The sequence below is a fragment of the Thamnophis elegans genome, chromosome 16 (assembly GCF_009769535.1).
Source record: "Thamnophis elegans isolate rThaEle1 chromosome 16, rThaEle1.pri, whole genome shotgun sequence".
In the NCBI taxonomy this organism is placed as follows: domain Eukaryota; kingdom Metazoa; phylum Chordata; class Lepidosauria; order Squamata; family Colubridae; genus Thamnophis; species Thamnophis elegans.
In genome coordinates, this window is record NC_045556.1 from 24,610,169 (window position 1) to 24,629,225 (window position 19,057).

A 19,057-nucleotide genomic window follows, 5' to 3' on the forward strand; every position below is an offset into this window, starting at 1 on the left:
GGGGGGAAGGAAAAGAAGAAGGGAGGGGGGGGGAAGATGGAAGGAGAAAAGATGGATGGAAGGAGAAAGAATGAAAGGAGAAGGAGGAAGATGGAAGAAGAAAGGAAGAAAAAGAAGAAGGGAGGGAGAAAAGAGGGAAGGAGCTAGGAAGAAAAGGGGAAGAGAGGGAAAGAGCAGAAAGACAAAGAGGATGAAGTTGATAGGCAAGAGGAAGGAGGAAGGAAGGGAAAAAGAAAAAGGGAGGGAGAGAGGAAAGAAGAAAAATGGAACTAGAAAGGAAAGAAGGGAGGGAGGGAGGAAAGGGGAAGACAGGGAAAGAGCAGAAAGACAGAGAAGGTGAAGGTAGATAGGCAGAAGGAAGGAAGAAGGAAGAAATAGGAAAGGAGGGAAGGAGGAAGGAACAGAAGCGAAGAGGAAGAGAGAAATGGAAAGAGCAGAAAGACAGAGAAGGTAGATAGGCAAAAGAAATGAAGCTGAAAGAATGGAAGGAGGAAGGAAGAGAAAAGGAGGAAGGGAGTGAGTGAGGAAAGAAGAGAGGATGGAAGGAGAAAGGAAGGAAGAGAGGGAAAGAGCAGAAGATGGATAAGGTGAAGGTAGATAAGCAAGAGGAATGAAGGAAGAAGTGAGGTGTCTCGAGGAGGGGGAAAACATTTAGTGACCAAAGTTACAATGGCATTCAAAAAAGTGACTGATAACCATTTTTCACACTTAGCGACCGCTGCTACCATTTTTCACACTTAGTGACCGTTGCAGCATCCTCATGGTCACGTGATCAAATTTTTGTTTGGCAACAGATTCGTATTTATGCTGGTTTCAGTGTCCTGGGGTGACCTTTTGACAAAAAATAAATTTTTTAATCAAGCCCCCCCCCCTTCCCCCTCCCCCTGTCAATGGTGTCCCTTTACCAATCTGAAAATCTGGTCACCTTAGACATGACTGGAAAGTCAGACTCCGCCGGGCAGGCTGAGCTTGGAGGGAGGGAGGGAGGGAGGGAGAGGGAGAGGGAGAGGGAGAGGGAGAGGGAGAGAGAGAGAGAGAGAGAGAGAGAGAGTGAGTGGATGGATGAGGGAAATCATCTCCGTGTTGCACAGAGGAGGTCAGGCCGCTCTCCGCCACCGCCGACGGGAAGAAGGCGGAGGGGCGCTCTTCCTCCAGCGAGAGGCGTCCTGGGCTGGACGCGTCCGAGCAGCCGCTTCTGTCCGGAGGCTGCAGCTGGGCTCCCCCCCCCCCGATTGGCCGAGCTCCTGGGGGGACGCCTAAGGCTCTGGCTCAAGCCCCTGCCGCCCCCTCCCTTCCTGAGGCCGGGCGGGCGGGGACTGGTACCAGCTGGCAAGAGGCGGGCCGCCGGCGCCCGCCCTCCCCCCACCCCCGGCTCTAGCCTGTCGCGCGCTCCCACCCCCGGGAGCGCCGGCGAGCGAGGCGGGCCTCTACGGCGGTGGCGGTGCCCCTGGAGGGCGTTGCAGCTGCAGCGGCGAGAAGGCCGGTTCCCGGCCGCCCTTCGCCTCCCGAGGCTGCCGCCGTGGTCGGACGCAGCTCCTGCCCTCGCGCTCGACCCGGCCCAGCTCGGCTCTGGAGCGCAAGAGGGGGAGGGGCTGCCCAAACCCGCCCCTTCGATTTCCATTTTGCCTTCCAAGAAGCCGCACTTCGCTCTTCCGCGCCTTCCGCTTGTTGAGCAGCTGGGGGATTCTGGGAGTTGAAGTCCGCGTATCTTGCTGTGATTGGGAAACAACGACCTCTCGGTTAACAACCCCCTCCCGCCATTGAGGGTTCTTAGCGATCCTGCAGCATTGCCGTCAGCCCCAGAAGGGAGACGGGCTTCACGCCTGATTTAGTGAGAGGGGCTCCCGTAAGAGACCGTGGCCGCCCTTCCACCTTCCCTGGAAATCAGGGAGGAGCCGCTCTGGGCCTCTTTCTAATGTTCCCTGGCTGCCCCTCCGGGCTTCCCTCCGGCCTCCTCTGCCCCTGATGGCTTCTGGAAGCCTCTTGCTCCAGGGTCCCCTCCGCTGCTCTCTAGAAGCCCTTCCATGATTCTTCATCCAGCTCATTCATTCACTCCCTCACACCATATTTACTTAGCTGACTATCTCACAGAAAAGTGACTCTAAGTGCCACCAATAAAAACAAGCATACAATCAAAATCTTTTTAACAATTAAAAAATGTTTTAATTAAAACATTTAATTAGTATACATGTTAGAATATAAGGCTATATGAGGTTACACACTTGACAGTTCTTGCTTGCCACATTCAATATCTGTCCCCAATTTACAAAGGATGATTGATGAGCACATACTGCATAAGAAATTTTAGGGGTTAGGTGGTTATGTATACATTTAACCGAGGGGTCCTTGGTGCTCTCTGAGCTTGGTTGTTTTCTTCCAGATGTTTCATTAATTGCTTTCATTCATCTTGTATTAATTCATTCATTATTGCAAGAAAGCAACCATGCTCAGAGAGCACCAACAACCCTTCATTTCAACCCTGAGCTACAAATATTCTCCTCTAGTGATACATTTAATTGGCATGATGCCCAGCTCATAGTTTTCTAATCATAGTATCACACCATTAAAAGACATAAAAATAAGTGAATTAATAGACTACCCATCACATGACAGCCACCCCAGAGTCTACTAAGGAAGCCAAAATGAAAAAGATGAGTTCACTGAAGCAAGACTTGTTCTTGATAAATCCATGACTTCTGGTAATTATTGCATTATTTTACCAGGTGTCTATAAATAGCTGTTTGTGATCTGCTATAAATTCTTTCCAAATCTCAGTGTCAGACTAACTGAGCATCTTTTGGAAGACTTGGACATTATCTCCCTTCTAATCAATGGGCCCCTCCAAAAAGTTTGCTGAAACGGTTCAGTGAAACCATTAAGTAGCTCCTTTAGTACCCCAGAATTGAAACTCACTCAAGGTAAAGGGACAGTTGCTGAAGTCTGAAGCTTAAGTTGCTCCTCACCATTCCATGGTGGGACAGATCCTTTGGTGTTGGAAAACATAGAAGTTCCTGTTTAGAAGTGAGCTTGTGGGGCTTCTATTCAAACCATTTGCAGGTTCTATTATTGCCCTGGAAGGACTATGTAGAGCAGGGATGTCAAACTCAAGGGCTGTGGGGACTTCTGTACTTCCGGTGCCTTCGGAAGTCTGATCAGCAAGCTCTGCGGTCAGCTCCAACCTCTCCCTGTCTGAGGGTCTAAATTCGGACCACAGCCACCCTGAAGGGGTGGTGAAATAAAGGGGGACCACCTGGCAGGTAGAGGAGAGCCGCATCTCTCCTCCCTGACTTGGAAAGCCCCCTCATCCAGTGGCACACAAAATGGCCACCATGAAACCGGGGACAGCCTGAATACCCAAGACTGTGCTGGAGTGGAGAAAGTGAATGGAGTGTGATCTGGGTGAGAAAATATTTTTTATTGGAAATTGACTCCAAAAATCCAAGGGGGAAGCATATTTAAAGCTATTTGTTGAAGCTGTGAATGGGCACACAGGAAAATTGAATTGAAAAAGGAAAACATTTGTTTTTTAAATAATAAATAGAAACTTGGTTCTTCAAAGCTAAAAGATTTGGTATTGAGAGCATTTAAAAATGCTGGAATTAAAGTCCCAAATTTTTCTTTAGAAACATTGCTCAATTATTGGATTTATAATTTTAAAATAATTGAAATTGGAACTGTTAACAATATCATAGAGAGGTTCTCCCCTTCAGGATAATATTTTAATATAAATGGATATGAAGAATTGGAAAAATAAATTTTGAATGACTGTACTACTAAATATGTATAAAAATATGAAACAACAGTGGAAGGTTAGAACTTAACAATGGGTGATATATATATGTATGTATGTATGTATGTGTGCATGTATGTATGTATACACACAAACATATATACATATATATACATATATATACATATATATACATACACACACACACACACACACACACACACACACATAGTCAGCCTCTGTTTTGCTGCTTGTTTTCGGCTGCCATTGAAACGGGGAGGGGGGCATTGTGGGTGGAGAGGGGGAGGCTCCCAAGCAGAGTAACTGTTCTGCTACACCCCCTAAAGGAGCGGGGGGGCTCCCAAAAAATGTAACGTTGACCCCAAACTAGCAGTCAGGGGGCAAGAAAAAATTGAAGGGGAGAAGAAAATCCCAAAAGTATATTGGGACCTGAAAGATGTTTTCAGTGAAAAATCATCTGATAAATTGCCCTCCCATCGTGCCACTGATTGCAGCATTGATATCCTTCCCAGAGTCAAACTTCCGAAACCTCAGATTTATTCAATGACCCCTCGTGAAATTGATGAGTTAAGAAAGTTTATTGACAAAAATTTGCAGAGAGATTTCATTGAGCCTGCTAGGCCCCGGGTGGCTGCCCCTGTTATATTCAGAGAAAAGAAAGATTGCTCCTTCCGCTTAGTGGTCAATTATAAAAATCTGAACGCTATCTCTATTCAGAATCTCTACCCGTTACCGCTAATGAAGGACATGCTAGCCCAGTTGGGTAATGGAAGAATTTTCACGAAATTAGACCTGCGGGAGGCCTATTACAGAGTCAGAATTAATGAGGGTGACGAGGGGAAGACTGCGTTCATGACCACCTCTACAAAGGCGTGATGGGCTATCTTGATGACATCCTTATTTACACAGAAACACATGAAGAACACATGAAACTGGTCCGCTCAGTGCTAAAAAAACTCCAGGAAGCAGAGCTATATGCGAAATTGTCTAAGTGTGAATTTCATCAGGAAAAAATTGACTGCCTTGGGTATCGCATCTCCCATGATGGCATTGAGATGGACCCTGCAAAGGTCCAAGCTGTCACTGAGTGGGCACCCCCCCTGCACCCACAAACAGTTGCAAAGTTTTTTGGGATTTGCGAATTTTTATCGTCAATTCATTCCCTCGTTCGCCAGCATCACCCTCCCTATTACGAACCTCCTGAAATCAAAAGGGGAGGCCAAACCTAGACCAGGAAAGACCTTAAATTGGACTATGGAGTGTCAAGCCGCATTTGAAAAATTTAAACGACTATTTGCAGCTGAACCTGTTTTGAAACACCCAGACATGGATTCACCATTTGTGGTCCAGGCGGATGCAAGTGACGTTGTAGTGGGGGCAGTATTGCTACAAAGAAATGCTGATGGAAAGCTACAACCTTGCGCTTACACCTCTCAAAAGCTGACTGAGACAGAGAGACAATGGGCTATATGGGAAAAGGAGGCTTTTGCAGTCAGGTGGGCTTTGATGACCTGGAGACATTTCTTGGAGGGAGCAAAACACCCTTTTGAGGTATGGACTGACCATAAGAATTTGGAGGCGTTAAAAACTCCCCCAAAATTATCCCCCAAACAGATGAGATGGGCACAACATTTTAACAGGTTCGATTTCACTTTAAAGTATATCCCAGGGGGGAAGAACTTTATGGCAGATGCTCTATCTAGACTCCCTCAATACAAGAGCTCAAAGCTCAGCATGGTTCACCCACTCATCCCAGCAAAGAATCTCGCTGCTCCGGTGGTCACCAGAAGCCATAGCAGTTCAAATTTTGAGGTCACAAAGGACCTCATCTCCAAACTCAAGGAAAACCTTGAGTCCGATGAGTGGTTTAAACAGCATTCCAATGAGTGTACCATGAAAGACTGTCTACCTTGGATAGGGGCTAAATTGTATGTTCCTGCTGCCATTAGAACTTTGGTTCTGCAACGGACCCATGACTCACGCATGGCAGGCCATTTTGGATTTGTGAAAACTCTGCATCTCATTAAAAGGCAATTTTGATGGCCGCCATTGAAGAAGGACATTGAGTCCTATGTGGCCAGTTGCCCCACATGTGCTGCTGCAAAGCGCCCACCAGGGAAACCCCAGGGGCTCCTCCAGGGCATGGCTCGTCCAGAGGCACTGTGGAAAGAAATATCTATGGATTTCATTGTTGAATTACCTGAAAGTCAAGGAAATACTGTGATTTGGGTTGTTACAGACTTCTTTTCCAAACAAGTTCCCCTTTGTGGGGAAGGTTGTTGAGAAAGTGGTAGCCTTTCAACTCCGGTGGTCCTTGGAGGACACCGATTATCTAGATCCCTTCCAGTCAGGATTTAGGCCTGGCTACAGCACGGAAACCGCTTTGGTCGCATTGATCGATGATCTCTGGAGAGCCAGGGACGGAGGTCATGCCTCCGTCCTAGTGCTCCTTGACCTCTCAGCAGCCTTCGATAGCAATAGCAATAGCAATAGCAGTTAGACTTATATACCGCTTCATAGGGCTTTCAGCCCTCTCTAAGCGGTTTACAGAGTCAGCATATTGCCCCCAACAACAATCCGGGTCCTCATTTTACCCACCTTGGAAGGATGGAAGGCTGAGTCAACCCTGAGCCGGTGAGATTTGAACAGCCGAACTGCAGAACTGCAGTCAGCTGAAGTAGCCTGCAGTGCTGCATTTAACCACTGCGCCACCATCGACCATGGTATCCTTCTGCGACGACTGCGGGAGGTGGGGGTGGGAGGCACTGTCCTACGGTGGTTCTCCTCTTACCTCTCGGATAGGTCGCAGTCGGTGTTAGTCGGAGGGCAGACATAGGGCGTTGGTACTTACCTGATACGCCTCTTCTCATAGTGGGGGGAGGAGTATCCAGAATGGGCTGACTGTCCTCTCATGATTGGATGAGTCAGATAAGCTCTTTGGGTAACGCTCCCTGGCCAGCAGGCCCTCCCAGATTTGACGAAGAGCTCCATCCGACTCGTGGCACCATTCACTCCAGACTCTTAATTCAGTTCTTAGCTTTTATCGTCTTCAACATCAATATTTATATAACTTCATAAAACTGTGAACATAAAGTCGTACAAACATAGTCAGGGGGGGACTGGACACTCCTCCCCCCACTATGAGAAGAGGCGTATCAGGTAAGTACCAACGCTCTTTCTCCATAGTGAGGGGGGAGGAGTATCCAGAATGGGACGTACCAAAGCCTGCACGTCCCTAGGGAGGGAGACCCAAGAGGCCCCATGTCCCCCGCTCATGCCAGTTGAGGCGTGGGCCCCGCCCTGTGAACCGCCTACAACGCCCTGCATCCAAAGAGGCTTCTGCTGAGGCAAAAGAGTCCAGTTTATAGTTCCTAGCAAAGGGAGAGGGGGAAGCCCACGTGGCTGCCCTGCAGATTCCGGCCAGGGCTGTCTGCGTGGCTCAGGCCCTGGACGTGGCTGCGCTCCGCGTGGAGTGAGCTGTGATATGATTGGTGTCTGTAAGCCCTGCGATTGGTATGCAGAGGTAACGCAGGTTCGCAACCACCTACTTATTGTGGTGGAAGTCACCCTGTTACCCAGGCCCCTATTTGGAAGGAGACAAACAGAGCTTCGGATTTCCTGTCTGGCCTGGTTCTCCTGAGGTAATCCTCAGAGCCCTCCTTACGCCCAGAGTGAACCACTTCTTTCCCAACGGGTGGGAAGTGTCTGGACAGAAGTTGGGCAAATCAGTTCCTGGGTTTGATGGAAGCAGGGGCCCACCCTGGGGATGAAGGATGTAACCCCACTCTGTCTTGGTGGAAGAAGCAGAGATCCTCCCCGGTGGACAGAGCTTGCGGTTCGTATATCTGCCTGGCGGAGGAGATGGCCACCAGAAAGGCTACAGTGAGAATCAGGAACGTAAGGGAAACTGTTCGTAAAGGCTCAGATGGAGCGCCTATTGGAGCGTCCCCTACCCTGTGTAAGTCCCAGGAATGGTACTTGAACGCTGTGTGTGGTTTGGGGTTGGAAGCCCCCTTGAGGAATTGCTTGACCATAGGATGGTGAGTCAAGCTCTGGTTCCTGCCACGCAGGAGAACTGGCGAGATGGCTGAAACCTGTCTCCTAATTGTGTTAGAAGCTAACCCTCTGTCCCGGCCTGCCTGGAAGAGGTCCAGAATCTGAGGCACTGAGGCCTGGCTAGGATTGTGCCCCAGGGAATTACACCATGAGGCAGAGGCCCGCCACATGGAGCCATAGCAGGGGTGGGTTTCAACCGGTTCACACCGGTCCCTGCGATCCGGTTGGTCGCCGAACCCGGAAGTAAGTAACTTCCGGGAACGGCGAAGCCCCACCCCGCGCCCACGCGCGCCCGCACACCCGCGCCCGCTCCTTACCCGGTTTTTCCGAATTCTGCGCTTTCCACGCATGTGCAGAACGCATACAGCGCCTGCGCGATCCTCCAGGAGCAGCTGGAGCATCGTGCAGACGCTAGTATGCATGCGCGCACCACGTGCGTGCACACGCGCACCGCGTGCGTGTGCGAGAACGCCGCATGCGTGCGCGAGGACGCCGCGTGCGTGCGCGAGGACGCCGCCGGCCTCGTTCCAACCGATCCGGTTGGAACGGGGCGAGAAACCCACCCCTGAGCCATAGATATGCTCTGTGGAGGGTGTGCGGGCAGTCTGGATAGTCTGCATCACCCTGGGGGGAAAGGGTCTTTCCCCAGGATGCTCCGTTCCAAGAGCTAAGCGGTCAGCTGGAGCCATTGACGGTCTGGGTGCTCCAGCGACCCCTGGTTAAGGGATATCCCCTCCTGGGGGATTCTCCATGGCCTCTCTGCTGAAAGCGACTGGAGCTCTGCAACCACAGTCTCTGGGGCCAGTGAGGCGCCAACAGAACCCTTTCCACCCCCTCCCGAAGGGTTTCCCATATGACCCTGGGGATCAGGGGTAAGGGCGGAAGGCATACCGACAACCCCTGGTCCAGGGGCTTCGCAGATCATCCGCCCCTTCTGCCCCCCCATGTCTGGTACCTGAGAAGACCCTCAGGAGCTGAGCATTGAGGGGCGTGGCGGATAAGTCGATCTCCGGGTGTCCGAAGCACTCTGCCAGCTCCTTGAAGATTGCTGGCTGCAGCTTCCATTCTAAATTGTCCCCTTGGTCCGGCTGAGCCAGTCGGCTCTGATGTACCCCACCCCTGCTATATGTTCTGCCCTCAGCGAATGTTGTCTAAATTCATAGGCTATCTGAGGTGCTTCTGCGATCTCTCATAGTCGGGCATCCCATTCTGAGTTTGTGGTGGGTTCTGGCATGGGGACCAGCCTGTCTGACCCTTTTTCCCCCCGGCCATAAGGGTGCTATGATTCTATGGCTAGGATTAGCGCAGAGATATTCTGAATGTAAACACAGACGGAGTTTAATGGGCGGCCACTAGAGTGTGTGTAAAGATGAAGTGAGGGAAGCTAAGTCTCATAATAAAGGCCTGCCACAAAGATAAAATAATAGTAATAACAACAAGAACCACAACCACAATAATAATAATAATAATAAAATAAAATACAAAAGGGGGCATCTTCCTGCCTGATAAAACCAAGAAAGATTAAGGAAACAATTGGTCCCTTGCTGGGAGAAAGTGGCCCGAAGGTGACAAGCAGCAGGGGTAAAGCCGAACTATTTAACTCGTGCTTGGCATCTGTCTTTACCCGAAGGGATAAACAATCCAACCTATCAAGAACAGCACCCCAAATTCAGATTAGGAACCCAAGATGAGATAGGGAAGAAATGGTAGCCTGTCTATCTTAGGCAAGGTCCAATTCCCAGGACCGGGTGGGTTACACCCCAGGGATCTGAAGGAGCTGGCGGACGAGATCTCCAAACAACTGAAACTATATCTATCAGAGATCCTGGAGTACCGGAGAACCACTATAGAATTGCTGATGTGATTCCCTCCCTTCAGAAAGGGAGAAAAACCAGCTTGAGAGCCCAAAGCCAACATGGGTTTGTCAAAAACAGATCATATCAGACTAGCCATATTGCCTTCTTAGATTACAGTGACAACCCTAGTGGACCATAGGAATGCCATTGATATAGTTAACTTGGACTTCAGCAAGTCCTGATAAGGTAGACCATAACCTACTACTAGATAAAGGAGAAGAATGTGGGTTAGACATAGTCACACCAGGTGGCTTGGTAACTGGTTGATCAACCGCACACACCTGTACTCCTCAATGGAACTGCCTCTTCATGGAGGGAAGAGTGCAGTGAGTCCCCCAAGGCTCAGTGTTGAGCCCAGTACTCTTCAACATCTTCATCAGTGATTTGAATGAGGGTGTTAGGTGTGTAAGCTAACATTTGGGTTAGCAAAATATATGCCATGATAGTAGTACTGTTTCTTTAAGAACTGCTGTTATCTCAAGCGGTCATAAGAAGGAGCCAGAATGACTGTTAGCTCTCTGTTTGTTAAATGCTGATTGGGGGGGGGGTGTCATCAGGTTAGCAGATGACCCCAAGCTGGCAGGAATAGCCAACACTTCAGAATACAGGCTAAAGATACAGAAGGCTCTTGATACCCTTGAACATTGGGCACTACCTAGGAAAATGGGATTCAATGAAGTAAGGTTCTACCTTTAGGCAACGAAGGTGAAGTGCACAGGTACAGAATACCTTGCTCCACAGTAGTAACTGTGAAGGGGATCTTGGAGTCCTAGTGGACAACCCTTTAATATGAGCCAGCAGTGTGCAATAGCTGCCAGAAAACCCAACACAGTTTTTGGCTGCATAAACAGAGGAATAGAATCAAGCTCCCATGAAGTGTTCATCCCACCTTATAAGGCCTTGGAAAGGCCAGATTGGAATTCTGCATTCAGTTTGGTCACCATGATGTAGAAAGGATGTGGGGGCTCTAGGGAGAGTGCAGAGAAGAGCAACAGAGGGGATCAGGGGACTGGAGGCTAAAGCCTATGAAGAACGGTTGCGGGACTTAGGTAGGTCTAGTTTATTGAAAGGAAGGACTAGGGGAGACGTGATAGCGGTGTTCCAATATCTCAGGGGTTGCCACAGGGAAGAGGCAGCCTGATTATCCTCCAAGGCACCTGAGTGCAGAACTAGAAGCAATGGGTGGAAACTAATCAAGGAGAGAAGCAACTTAGAACTGAGGAGAAATTTCCTGACAGTTAGAACAATTAATCAGTGGAACAACCTGCCTCCAGATGATGTGAATGCCCCAACAGTGGAAGTTTTTAAGCAGCTGTTGGATGGTAATACCAATAGCAGTTAGATTTATATACTGCTTCATAGGGCTTTCAGCCCTCTCTAAGTGGTTTACAGAGTCAGCATAATCAACTATAGTAATGATAGCCATTTGTCTGAAATGGTGTAGGAATTTCTGCTTAGGCAGGGGGTTGGGCTAGAAGACCTGCAAGGTCACTTCCCCCTCTGCTATTGTATTGCATAGTATTGTATTGCATTGCATTTGCTCTTTGCCTAGTCACCCCCACCCTTGGAAAGCCCTGGGGGGGGGGGTAATCTCTAACCTGATTGGAGGTTCTTCTGTCTCTCCCTGGGGGCTGCAGCCTCTAGTAGGCGGGCTGAATACTCTTCCCCCCTGTGTTTTCCAGGCTGCCGGGGCTGCCGGCTTGGGCCACGTGGGGCCCCTCCCCCCTTCTTTCCAAATGGTTTTGCAAGGCAATTGCCATAGCTCCGCCCTCAGAACTTAGCCACAAAAAAACAGCTTTTGTTAAGGGCCCGGCCTCCTTCTCAGGGACTTCCTGCCCCTCCCCCCTCCTTCTCCTACTCAAAGGAGAATGCTCTTAAGGGGGAAGGAGACTTAGCCCCCCCAAAAAAACGCAGCTCTTGCTGGAAGCCTTTTTCTGATGGCATTCTCGCCCCCAAGTCTCTTTCTCCTACTTAAAGGAGAGTGTCCTTAAGGGGGGGGGAGCCTTCTCCTGTTACTATGCAGTTAGAAAGGGACAGAACGGGCTTTTAGGCAGGATTTCTGAAGCACCGAAGCGGAAGGGGATCCTCCTCTGGGAGGGGAGGAGTTCTCAGGTTGGGGGGGAGGGTTCTTCGTGCAGTCTTGTGGCAGCTGCCTCTGTGATTCATCTAGGAGGTAGGCTTGGGGGGGGGGAATCCACCGCCTGCCTCTAACCACCTTAAAAAGCCTCCTTTTGGCCCTTTGCTGCGTCCCCCGCCCTTGGCTAATGCCTCTGCGATGGTTTCTCACCTTTCAAGGGCTCCACAAGCCTCCGGTTGTTGCTGGAGGGCTGAGAGTTGAGGCTTCTGCCTGCCTCCTCTGAGCTGCTGGGGGCAGCCATCTTGGACCACGTGGTTTCAAGATGGCCCCCGGCTCCAAATTCAAACGGCTCCTCTTTGCTGGAGCACATGGAAATGGCTTTTGCCTTTGCAGGCTTGCCATGCGGCTGCAGCTCGCGTCTCCCTGCCTCCCGCAGATCTTTCTAAGCCTTTCCGGCTCTCACCTTGTCCACTGGTGATAGCTGCCAGCATAGGTGTTTCAGGGTATTTCCACAACCCTCGTGGCTCAACCCCTGAGGGGAGCAGAGGAGCGCTTCTGCTCCTGAGAAGCCTCTGCATCAAGGGCTGCCTCTAGGAGGCATGTGTGCCCAGTTCTCCTGCTTGCCCAGCAAGGGTCCTCCCTGAGTGACTCCGTCTCACTCAGTGGCCAGGGCAGCGTGCCGCCCCAGAGGGCTTGTGGCAGTCCAGTCCTTGCAGGAGGAGGCTGTGTGTGATGTAGGGAGGCAGGATTCGCCGGGTCCAAGTTTATTTTCTTTAATCCTTTGTAAATTACTGGAGGTCCAGAGTGGTGCAACCTTTCCCTTGAGTGGGATGAGTCAAATCTGGGAGGGCCTGCTGGCCAGGGGGCGTTACCCAAAGAGCTTATCTGACTCATCCAATCATGAGAGGACAAAGTCAACCCATTCTGGATACTCCTCCCCCCTCACTATGGAGAACGACCCCTAGGCCCCTGAATTATGGGGTGCCGCAGGGTTCGGTCCTGTCCCCCCTCCTGTTTAATATCTACATGAAGCCGCTGGGTGAGATCATTCAATGGCACGGGATAAAATACCACCAGTATGCGGACGATACGAAGCTGTATCTGTCCGCCCCGTGCCAACTCAATGAAGCAGTTGACGTGATGTGCCAGTGCCTTGAGGCTGTTAGGGACTGGATGGGGCTTAACAAGCTTGTACTCAATCCAGATAAGACCGAGTGGCTGCTGTGCTTCCCTCCTACTAATTGGCCAAGTGTTCCATCTCTCAGGCTGGGGGGTCAAACAGTATGGCCCTCAGACAGGGTTCGCAATTTGGGAGTCCTCCTGGACCCACAGCTGACTCTTGAACACCACTTGTCGGCTGTGACCAGGGGGGCATTTGCCCAGGTTCGCCTGGTGCACCAGTTGCGTCCCTACCTGAACCGGGAGGCCCTCACAACAGTCACTCGTGCCCTTGTGACCTCTAGACTGGACTACTGCAACGTGCTCTACATGGGGCAGCCCTTGAAGAGTATTCGGAGACTTCAGCTTGTCCAGAATGCAGCCGCGCAAGCGATTGTGGGTGTACCTCGGTTCACCCACGTAACACCTATCCTCCGCGAGCTGCACTGGCTGCCTATTGGTCTCCAGATACGCTTCAAGGCGCTAGTCGTTACTTATAAAGCCCTTCATGGTATTGGACCTGGATACTTGAGAGACCGCCTGCTGCCAAGTACCTCCACTAGACCGATTAGATCCCACAGATTAGGCCTCCTCCGAATCCCATCTGCTGGCCAGTGTCGACTGGCGACTACCCGGAGGAGAGCCTTCTCTGTGGCTGCTCCGATGGAACGAACTCCCTGTGGAGATTCGAACCCTCACCACCCTCCAGGCCTTCCGCAAAGCCCTCAAAACCTGGTTGTTCCGACAGGCCTGGGGCTAAAGAGCTGTTGCCCCAATTCACCTCCTTATTTTGGAAGGAGTTTTTAAAGTTGATTGGCTCTGCCCAGGGGCTAAGCTCCGCCCACCATCCACAGACTAACGGAGCTTGTGAAAGGACTAATTCTGTTTTGGAACAGTACCTCTGGTGTTTCATTAATTATCAGCAAGGTAATTGGGTTGAGTTGTTACCTCATGCTGAAGTGGCCTACAACAATTCGGTGCACAGCAATACAGGTTTTATGCCATTTAAAGTAGTGTTTGGACATGATTTTGTACCTATTCCGGAGGTGCCACGAGAAAAACCACAAGTCCTATCCCTTTCATAATGGAGTGACCAACTCCGCAAAATCTGGCCTTTGGCATACAAGGCATTGGATGCTGCTCATTGGGCACCCAAGAAACAGGCTGGCAAGAAGAGGACTAAGCAAAGCTTGGAGACCGTGTGTATTTGTCTACCAAATTTATCCAAACCACCCAGAAGTCTAAGAAACTGGGTCCTAAGTACATCGGTCCGTTTCCTATTGTAAAGATTATCAACCCTCTCGGTACGACTGGAACTGTCAAAATACCTTAACCGTGTTTGCCCAGTGTTTCATGTCAACCTTTTGAAGCCAGAACACACTTCCTCTCTGTGAGTTCCTCTACCTGCACCACCTGCCCCTCTTCTCATTGAGGGACAGCAACTTTTTGAGGTTAAGGAGATATTGGACTCTTGGAAACATAGAAATTGAATTCAGTATCTCGTTTCCTGGAAGCATTTTCCTCCCTCTCATGCTGAATGGGTCGATAAGTCCCACGTGAGGGCTCCTTGACTTTTGTGGAAATTCTACTCTGCCTATCCCGACAAGCCTTGACCTGGATTGGCATGAACATTTTTCACCTTTCCTTGTCCCTGTTTTCTGTTGTTTGTGTGTTTGTTTGTTCTTTTTCTGCAGGGATGATTTCCTTTCCTGACAGAGGGCCGGATGTCAGCCTCTGTTTTGCTGTTTGCTTTCGGCTGCCATTGAAACGGGGAGGGGGGCATTGTTTATGGGTGGGGAAGTGTCAGCACTGGAGAGACTGAATAAAGGGAGGTGCTCTCACCATCTACTGCGCATGCACAGATAAAGGATTTGCCGCCCAGACCAACTGTCCGGCATACCAGCCTGATGATGTTTTTTGAAGATGTCTTTCACATGACACCTGTGGGGTGTACTGATTGGACTATGGACTAAGGTTACCAGGGATAGGGGGTTGGGTCACATATTGATATCTATGAATGGAGTTGAGGGGTTTCTTTCTTGGTTATTGAGTGAAGCAGCCTTGACACATACGTACGTGTGTGTGTGTGTGTGTGTGTGTGTGTGTATAAATCTAAACGTGTTAATATTAGAATTATATGGATTGAAGAACTGGAAAGAATATGAATAGAAATACTCTAAATGTATAAATGATAATGATTCATACTAAAACTGTATATAAAGAGATATTGAGTAATGGAAGAATAAAGGATGGAACTTTGATTTAACTAAGGAAATATCTACAACAAAATAGGTGGAAAACACTTCTTTGAATATTATAGCAATATGAAGGTGCGGGGAGTTAAAATAGGGATAGAAAATACCAGGGAGAAATAATTGTATATTAATATGTTAAGATATAGAAAAGGACAGAAATATGGTTCAGAAATGAAGGGTGATAATAAAAGGCATGTTTAATACATGGCCCTCCCAAGCTCCGTTTTCACTGGCAGAGGGTTGCAGGAGCCTGCTTTTGCTGCGTCATAGGCGCCAACACGAGTGACGTTGATCTGGCACGCCACCGGGCCACAAACACACACACCCTACCCAGGTCAAACACAACCCTAATGCAGTCCTCAGTGAAATTGAGTTTGTCACCCCTGATGTAGTTTCTTTCTCACAGATACCAGTATAAAAGTCCTGAATCACTTATAACTACTGGACTATGAAAGTCTCCAATTTGATTTTGGACACCATTCACATCTTCTCCTTAGTTGTCCTGACTAATACCATTTATTCAGTCTTCCATTTATCTTGACATAGACTCCTACAGCATTGCCAAGTTTATATATTTGTTTTGAGCATATTATAATGCACCTTTCTTTCCTTTTGGTTCAGTTCCTTTTGAACAATTATTGTCTTTGTGTCATGATAGTCTTCTCACCAAGTCTCTGTATAATCATTTGACTATACATTCCTAAGATCACAAGCTTATTCCATTTGCTTTTCATCTGCTGGAGATTAATAAGATGTACAATAAATCCCGTAATTTTTCATTGAAAATGAGATTCCCAGTCCTTGGGAGATGTATCCTATCTCATGCAGTGGTCTGTTATGAAGGCAACACAAACCGTGATCTTAGAAACCAACTTTCTCCCATCAATTTCAAAGTGAGGATAACACCAAGTCACAGCATAGATTTCTGCCACTTTAATTCTCTACAAAAATTAAATCAATAAAAGCAGTAATATTTCTACAGAAAAAAATTCATAACACATATGGCAAGGTCACAAATGCCTAACAATGTATGCCATATTTCTGGACATTAATGTGACCCAGGTACCTTTCTTTATGCCCACCAAATTAGCTGTTCCTCTTGTTTGTTATTAGGATTCTTTTAATTAAGGAAAAGTAATCAGGAAGATGGCATGCTGCCAATTGAAGCAACAGCCTATTTAGTATAGGAATTCCTTTGGAGTTGCCCTGGTATGGACCTCTGCGAGTGAGATGGCAAAGTGGTGATGCTTCCATGAAAGCAGAGCCAACAACCACAGCAAAGACCAAAGCACAGGTGAGTAGACTGGTTCCTTGGAAACTCTTCAGAAAAGACTGGAGATCATTTAAATGTGCTCTAGACAGCTGCTCCTTGTGAAGAGCCTGCAAGACCAGTTTTCCACTGGTATCAGCACTGGGAGACGAAGGGATTGGCCTTCTTACTCACACTGAAGACACTAACTTTATAAGGACACCAACGACATATTACTGTCCTTATAGACCGACAAGGTTACACTAAAGGACATAAAATTTTTATAGGAGAGCCTCTTTGGTGTCAATGGTTAAGGCATCAGATTAGAAACTGGGAAACCAGGAATTCTAGTTCTAGTGGGCACAAAATCAGCTGCGTGACTTTTGGCCAGTCACTTTCTCTCAGCCTCTCAGGAGGCAACAGCAAATCACTTCTGAAAAACTTTGCCAAGAAAACTGCAGCGACTGATCCAGTCCCCAAAAGAATTGGACACAACTGAACAGAAGGAAAAAAAGGTTCACAAACCTGACTTTCTACCCACTTTTTGAAACTGCCTATTATCCATTAAGAGACTTTCAGAACAAGTTTGAAAAATCAGCAGATAAGTTTAGCTTCGACTCTAAACCAAAAAAAATTAATTACAAATCTAAAAATAGAAATTAAAATAAAAAGCAAAAGTTACATAAAATTTTGATCTGAGAAAGTTACCAACAGATTAAGAGTCCAGTTTAGTAACTTTAAATTTATATGCTGCCCTTTTCACTCTTCATTGTGCCTCTGGGTGACTTACAACAGCATAAAATCATGAATATAAAAGAATTAAAATTAAATGAATTATCTTGGTGTATAATAAAAATAAGATATTTTATGATTTGGACCAAAAATTAGAAGGGACTAAAGACTTTTAATACAAGGCTTATGGGGGCTTACAAATGACATAAAATGTTATAACATTGGAAATATTAAATATTTTTGAACAATGGAACTAGAAATTAGTACAGTATCAACAATGTCAGTAATCATGTCCAATTTTATGCATAGAGTATGGCGAAAATATGTCAATATTATGTCAGATGTGGACCAAATTTTGTCTGGCAAGACAAAGTACTGAAAGTGGAAATAAAGGTAGTCCTCAAGTTACGAATGCAATGGAGCCTACCAATTACATTCATAACCCGAGGATTCATTGGAGTGAATCACGTAAAATGAACTAGAAAATTCCCTGCTTTTGCCTACACATCTGTTAATCCAACGTACAGGTTGTTAAATGCACATGAGGTATCGGGTGGGGAAGGCCAGGGGGTGGAGAGCTAGTGATGGAAAAGACCACCTACTTAAGACCTCTCAAGGCCTCTTCCCAACCCAAAGATACCTCATGTTCCCCACAATTGCTTCCCCCCACCCACATCCTGCTGCGCTGGGTCACTTGTGAATATTTAGTGAGCTGTATCCTCGTCAGCCTCTCTGCTGTGCAAAATCACAGCCCTCAGAAGTTTCCAGTCTCAGTGCGCAAAATGTTTGCACACCAACAGGAGGCTTTGGGGCAGGACAAAGCATCCCATCAGCTTGCAAACAGTTTGGGCACCGAGACTGGAAGTTTCTGGGGGCCGTGATCTCCTGCAACTTCAGGCACCCATCTGTCTTTGTAGAGAATGGGTGCCTGAAATCACGTGAGGTCATGGACCCCAGAAGCTCGAGTCTTGGCTCCCGAACTGTATGCAAGCCAATGGGAGGCTTTGGGGTACTGAAATCACGCTGCCTCCAAGTGTCCCATTGGCTTGCAAACACTTCGGCAAGCCTTTGCCGGCCAGAATGGAACATGACTGGGATGTGCTGGCTCCTCCCGGGCTCCATTCTTGCCAGCAAAGGCTTTTTGCAAAGAGACTAGAGCCCACAAGGATACAATCTCCCTGCAGGCTTCAGTAGGGAAATGGCAAACGGAGGGAAGGCCTGAAGCAATGAAACCTTCCCTCTGTTTGCAAAGCCTTTTGCACCTCGATTCACAGAGAAGAGATGCCTAAAGTGTGCAGGATCAAGTGAGATCAGTAACATGAGATCTCGTGATACTTTAGGCCTCTGTTCTCTGCAAATGCCTGAAGCAACAAAGCAGGCAAAGAAACTGAAGGTTCACTAGATCTTTGCAAAGGAAGGGAATCTCCACAGGCCCAGGACCTGTGGAGACCCGGCAGTGGGGACAGAGAACGTTCCTAAGGGTGAACAACTGCTTTGGTGCTGCAATACCTGTAACCGCGGGACTGTGTCATAAGTACTTGGGGGGGGGGTGTAACTTCAAATTGTCGCTAAGTGAGCTATTGTAACTTGACAATTATCTGTATAAATATTCCAAAATTATGTTTTGGAAAAGGATGTTTATTGGATTTAGCAAAGAAATTGGTTTAAGTGTTAAAAATTAAAGGGAAAATACAAATAGCAAACCATGAAAATAGCAATAACAATAGCAGTTAGACTTATATACCGCTTCATAGGGCTTTCAGCTCTAAGCGGTTTACAGTGTCAGCATATTGCCCCCAACAACAATCCGGGTCCTCATTTTACCCACCTCGGAAGGATGGAAGTCTGAGTCAACCCTGAGCCGGTGAGATTTGAACAGCCAAACTGCAGTCAGCTGAAGTAGCCTGCAGTGCTGCATTTAAC

At 48.1% G+C, this 19,057-nt stretch overlaps 1 long non-coding RNA gene across 1 annotated transcript in view; it reads right to left on the reverse strand.

The window, feature by feature from the left end:
* Positions 1-19,001, reverse strand: part of LOC116519371 — a 30,706-nt gene extending 11,705 nt beyond the window's left edge. The window contains exon 1 of the long non-coding RNA XR_004256646.1: positions 18,963-19,001. This is a non-coding gene — a long non-coding RNA (uncharacterized LOC116519371). The remainder of the gene's footprint in view (positions 1-18,962) is intronic.
* Positions 19,002-19,057: the final 56 nt, after the last annotated feature.